Consider the following 6,000-nt stretch of genomic DNA (forward strand, 5'->3'; position numbering starts at 1 on the left):
TATAAAATATACAGAAATATCAGTTGTAAAAATGTCATTCAAAAACGGACCCCTGTGCAACCGACGCAAGCAAGCACACCCTACAATTTCCCCAGAAATTGTACCCTCTCTAGTTGTAACTTGTTTAACTACATGCTCTTATGGTTCTTCCCTTTGAGGGAGCAACATAAATGGTGGCCAGCAGTTTGGTTGAGGCTACTCCATACAGCTGAATCGTTCAGGGGATCCTTGTTCTTATCCAGTCAGCCAGTGACATTGAGGTCCACTGTACCAGCATAGTAGATCAGAGAGAAGTGGGCTTCTCAAATGCCTTAGTCTTTCCAAGATGTTGGTCATACAGCTTATTCTTGAAGCAAGTGTATGAAGCCTTGGGGAACATGCACTCCTCTTCAAAGATGCAGAAAATGCCCATTGAAATTTTTATTTTTTATGCCAAATGTCTTTTGCAGAAGTAAGCATACATTTATATATCTATATAAAATCTTTGTTTTTTACACAAAATCAACCAATGACACACGAAAGAAACCACTTTTGAATGTATTTCTAAAAAAAGATATCTAATATTTCCATAATGACCAATCTCAAACTCACGTCAAATATCTCAAATCCAACAATGTCAAGCACACCGATGTAGAAGTTCCTTTGCTGCTTGGTGTCCAACATCTGGTTGATGCGGATGACCATCCACAAGAACATCCTCTCATAGATGGACTTGGCCAGAGCACTCACTGAATTGGTCACCTGTGTAACATTGCAATACAATATGTTAGTTCCACTTTATCATCCATTATGTTTATTTAACAATAGTTACATTTCATAGATATAGATATACCATCCCACTGCACTTGCAACAGCATATCATGTATTTAAAAAACAAACATTTTATTGTCTGAAAAAGATAGCTCAGAGGCTTATCCACGCCTTACCTGAGGCACTGTCTGACCCTTGGTCACATACTTATTGCCGACTTTCACTCCGGGGTAGCACAGGGCTTCTAGCATTTCACCTGAGTTCTGACCCAGAAGGTAGCCGATTTTATCAGCCACTGGTGAGAAACAGGAGCAATGAGCACCTGATAAAATCTGGTTATCATAAATAGGTTCAATAGTACAATAGTAAACTGGTTAAGGATTACAGTAAAAACTTTTGGAGACTTATCATCTGTGCTATCTGGCTCAGCCTGCTCCTCACGCTGCTTCTGCTTGAAGTGCATGTAGCCATGGTGCATGACAGCACCGGTAAACTTGTAGATGCTCATTTTCTCTTCACCGGTGAAGCCCAATATATCAATACTATCCTGGAGGGGGAAAGGATAGAATTACTGTAAACCACGACTATAAACGTATATTTTAACATTACATCTGTGGCATCAAGCTCAACTGTGTCATAAATAGTGGCCAAAGTGATCTGACCTTGGCTGATCATGGGGTAGTCGTAGGGGTTGGTGGTAGTGAGTGCAATTTCTGTGGAGACACCAAACTAAAATGATAATTACCTGAAGCTAGTTAAAGGTAAAAAGGTGAAATGTTTCACTCAATGAGAGGACAAAGGAGCAAATGCTCAATCATATTATTACTTTAAGATCTGCAGTGGCTCACCAACAAGTTCAGGTTAGTGGTTTGTCATTATCTGGTAGACGATGTGGTAGCCTCTCTCATCAGGCAGCTGGAAGCTCACTCTGGACTTCTACAGCAGGTCTGAGAGGGTTAGATAAAATGAATAGATAGTGAGAGAGAGAGTGAGAGAGAGAGAGAGAGTGAGAGAGAGAGAGAGAGAGAGAGAGAAAGAGAGAAGAAAAAACATTTAGAATCTATTTTATATTGATACCAACAGCTGATCAATACAGCAATTAATCCAAGTCAATTTACAGGTCTCAATATCAGCACTAGACAGTTTTCCGGAAGTGAATCCTGATGAATTTACCATAAAAAGGTATGATTGTGAGGAAAGCATTAATCTCTCATCAGGCATTATTATGCTTGTTCGATCAATGTTACAAATGCATAATTGTATTCATTCTGATTCACAATGTGAACATACTTGATATGCGTTTGTCTATACTTCCTTTGCGCTGTATTTAAGGTCCTTTTTCTTCTCACCTCGGAAACAGAAATGGTGGCAAAGTACTGGATGACACGTTTGGTGTTGACAGTCTTTCCAGCACCAGACTCTCCACTAGTTTACAAAAGGGTAAAAGGGATTGTTACGGGCCTCTTCTAGGGGAAAGGCCGTAACACTTCTAAAAGATGTTTGTATCACCAGGACACTGTTGTACAGGCAAAAAACGTGTTTTTTTTTAACACAAAAAGCGGACGACAAGGTACAATGGAACTATGAACGGTGCCAAAGAAAAGTAATTAACAAAAGAGTGTCCTAACTACCTAACCAAGAACGTCCCTGTACTAAACATACATGGGTGGCACTTGTTCCTTACCAAGGGTGTTTAACAGATGTTAGGTACGTGATGGGGGTGTATGCCCATGAGCAGCTTACCTGTTCTTAAGTCCCTGTGCGACTGAACTTACAGTGAAAACCGAAACAACGAAAAGCACGATACCGTGTTTTGGCACTAACAGAAACAAGTCGCTACTAAACAAGGAGGATGGCACGAACACATATACAGTCGACCACAAACACACACAAGAGACTCCAGAACAGCAGACAGGTCAGGGTTTAAATGCAGATGGACAGACAGTTGATTGGATGAGTAGTTGCACCGGTAACGGGGGAGTGGTGACGACAGCCAATCACAGACTGACATGTATGGGAGTATTCCTGCCGGTGACGGGAAATGGAGGCGGTGGCTTATGTGGAAGAAATTGGGATTTCCTGTGTGCTTACATTTTTCACTAATCAATAGAACTAGTCATTGGATACTAGTTAGTATGTTCTCATGTAAACTTGCTATTAATAAGAGTAGATTGTGTCTATGTGTCAGATTGTTGTAACGTCATTACTGCCTGACTGCCACTATCTATGTTTACATTCTTGTGCCCTATAAAAGATAGTCCTCCGGCCTTCAGAGGGGAGAGAGACATGATTGAGACCTAAGCCTGGTGTTGTGTTGTCATTTATGGTCAGAGGTCTGGTTTTCTCTCCCAATCTGCAGATTGATAATACTTAGTAAAATCCAGAACTCAACTGAATTTAGTCAATCCGTTCATAAAGAGACGGACAAAACATTTTCTTCATCACTTATCACAGACTGACACCTGAATGTAGTAATGAGAGTGAGGGGAAAACAGAAGGGAAGACAAGCACATAAAACAGAACACAATTACAAGCAGGGCGAGGGACGTAACAGGTATTATTTTATTTTCCAAGAACTAATGTCAAGCCTTTGGACAATGCTTGGGAATGCAATTACACCACAGTTACACATCATAGTAAATGTCCTACTGTATATTTACTTAATTAACAGCAAAATGTCAAATTTACGTGATCAATCTCCCAATCTTAAAGTTCAGAAATGTATGATTAGTAAGTGCCATAAGAAGTACTTAAAATATGTAATATTATATTAAATATATAAATATATATATAAATATTTCTATCCATCAATTAATTAACCTAAATATCAATCAATCATTTCAAATTATTACTAAATCACATTATCCATCGATTCACGTACATCCTTCCATGTATGTATTCATCCATCAATGAACGTCCATACCAGTCAACATGAATTGATAGGCGTTGTCAGAGACGGAGAAGATGTGGGGTGGAGCCTCCATACGCTTCTTCCCTCTGTAGGCGTTGACCACTTCCATGTCATATACAGGGAGCCACTTGTCGGGGTTCACCGTGGCACAGAAGAGCCCAGAGTAGGTCTGTGTGTGATCAGAGGGTAAAGAAAAACTTAGTTGTTAAAGTGACAGTATTTTCTATTATGGTATTTTTGCTGGTCTGGTTGGCTTCCTGAAGAGGCTCATGTGTACATATGTCATTTTCTTAAGTAGATTATCCATGCTGCATAACGCTGGACAGAAGCTTGAGGGCATCATGGCCATGACCTCAATCTTGTCATACTTAGGAGGGTTCATGCTCATGACTTACTATCTTTGAAGATTTTAATCTAATGTCCAAAACAAGAACAAATATTAATGATCTGAAAAATGAGGAAACATGAGTAAAGACTGAATTCATTTTAATTCGACTCACTTCCTATGGCACTAAATGCCATAGGAAGTGAGTTTCAATAAAGCTAACTGAAATTGACCAGTTGACAGGCCGACAGGCTTTTGCATACAGTCAAACGTGTTGCTACTGTACATTAGTTTTGCTATACATACTCACGTGGTTATGACCACAAACATTTATACTCTTACCTCCTCAGGGGCAAGGATTTCACTGCCTGCCATCTCTCTTAACAACTAGACCCTTGAGGTACAACTCATTGACATCGGGTATATAGAAGGCATTCTTAGCATCAAATGGTAAAGTCTGGGCCTCAAGCCTCTCCCTCTCAGGCTTGCGAAGGTAAAACGCAGCTTTCCCATACTGGACCATCTCCACGTCCGTACTCATGGTTGCAGGTTGCTGGAAGGAATGGATAATTACGTAAGAAAATGAAAACAACCAAGGGGTCTGTTTAGATTGACAACTATGTCAATATATAGTTAAGCCTTGTGGGATTTCCATCCACAAAATACTTTATATAAAACATATTTTCTCAGTTTTTTTAGGACTTGCGGTTGTAACCTCCTTTACATCTACAAGAAGTCTGTGTAAGACCTCAGCATTTACTTTGGTAACCTGATTTGAGTTATAAAAAAGGGGCTCTTGAATCAAAGTCTAATTCAGGATGTGTCACATGCAATGGCAGGCAACAAAATCCTTGATCTCAGTTTGAAAGACCAGGTCATTTATTTTCCAGGCCAAATATCCCAGTTGGAAAAGTATTACAGTATGTTTTATGTGTGAGAGGCTATGTGTGGGGGTGGATGTGATACACAAGGTCACATTACGTGCTTTCCACACTCAGTGTCCAAGTTGTAAAATAGAAAATTTCAACCAGTCAGCAGTGCCATTGAATCTAATGTCGGTGATTAAGCTTTGTAGACGCTTGATTTGAGTGGTGTTGTCGGATGTTAAAGCCCTGCTGCAGAAACACAGCAATGAAAGCTTTCTACAAAAAGATTTTGGGAACCCAGTTAATTCTGTATCTGAACAATTAAATGTTCTTAGTTGAAAACATGTTAAGTTGAAATACCACTAGGTTTAGGGTTTTTCACCCGCAATATAGGCAGTAAGGGCAATAATAATCTTGATTGATTCGTAGCAGCTGTTGCCTGTTGATGGCAAGACTGTCAAGAAGGAACAAAATGGAGGTCTTTGCTATTTAGTCTCGAATAATTTGTATTAATCCGCTGCAAATCTGTAAGAAGGAAATAAATGGTTGCATACCATGTGAAAAGTAATGCATACTTGCAGCCATATTTATAACTTTTAATAAATTGTGCATTGTTTTGACTGTTACTCCCTTTTGGCCTTTACCTTGGCCTCTTCCTGACTCTGTTGGAGTCTGTGGGTCTGATTCTATTAATAGCCATCTTCATAACGGGCCCCTCTGTAGACATACTACGTCACACAAACATTTGACAATGAATATGTCTGTGGGGGATCCCTTATAGTAAACTGACTCCCAGTCGTCTGAGGTGAAGAGGTTCCTCAAAAGCTTGCTTTGGCTGCCATCCAGGCTACTCTCATTTCTCTTCTTGGGTCTGATCCAAGTGGTTCCCTCCCTCATGTACTGGGGGAGCTCATGAGCAACACTGAACATTTAAAACTATGTAAATTAATCCGTAAAAGGATGTGTACGGATAAATTGTACATCGAATGATTCTGAGATTTGTAAACATTGAGGTACCTGGATTTGGTTATTAGTGTGAGAGGAAGTAGGGGCCAAAATGGAATTTGCTTGGCTGGCTCTCATTGTGAGAACTTACGTGAAGGAGAGTTGTTAATATCCCTGAGATCTGTTGTTTGAAATGCAGTGGC

General features: G+C 39.9%; 1 pseudogene; it reads right to left on the minus strand.

Moving 5' to 3' along the window:
• The window catches only part of LOC134023820 (myosin heavy chain, fast skeletal muscle-like), a 30,654-nt pseudogene extending 26,611 nt beyond the window's left edge, over positions 1-4,043 (minus strand).
• Between the last annotated feature and the right edge of the window lie 1,957 nt (positions 4,044-6,000).

Source organism: Osmerus eperlanus, chromosome 7 (assembly GCF_963692335.1).
Source record: "Osmerus eperlanus chromosome 7, fOsmEpe2.1, whole genome shotgun sequence".
Classification (NCBI taxonomy): Eukaryota; Metazoa; Chordata; class Actinopteri; order Osmeriformes; family Osmeridae; genus Osmerus; species Osmerus eperlanus.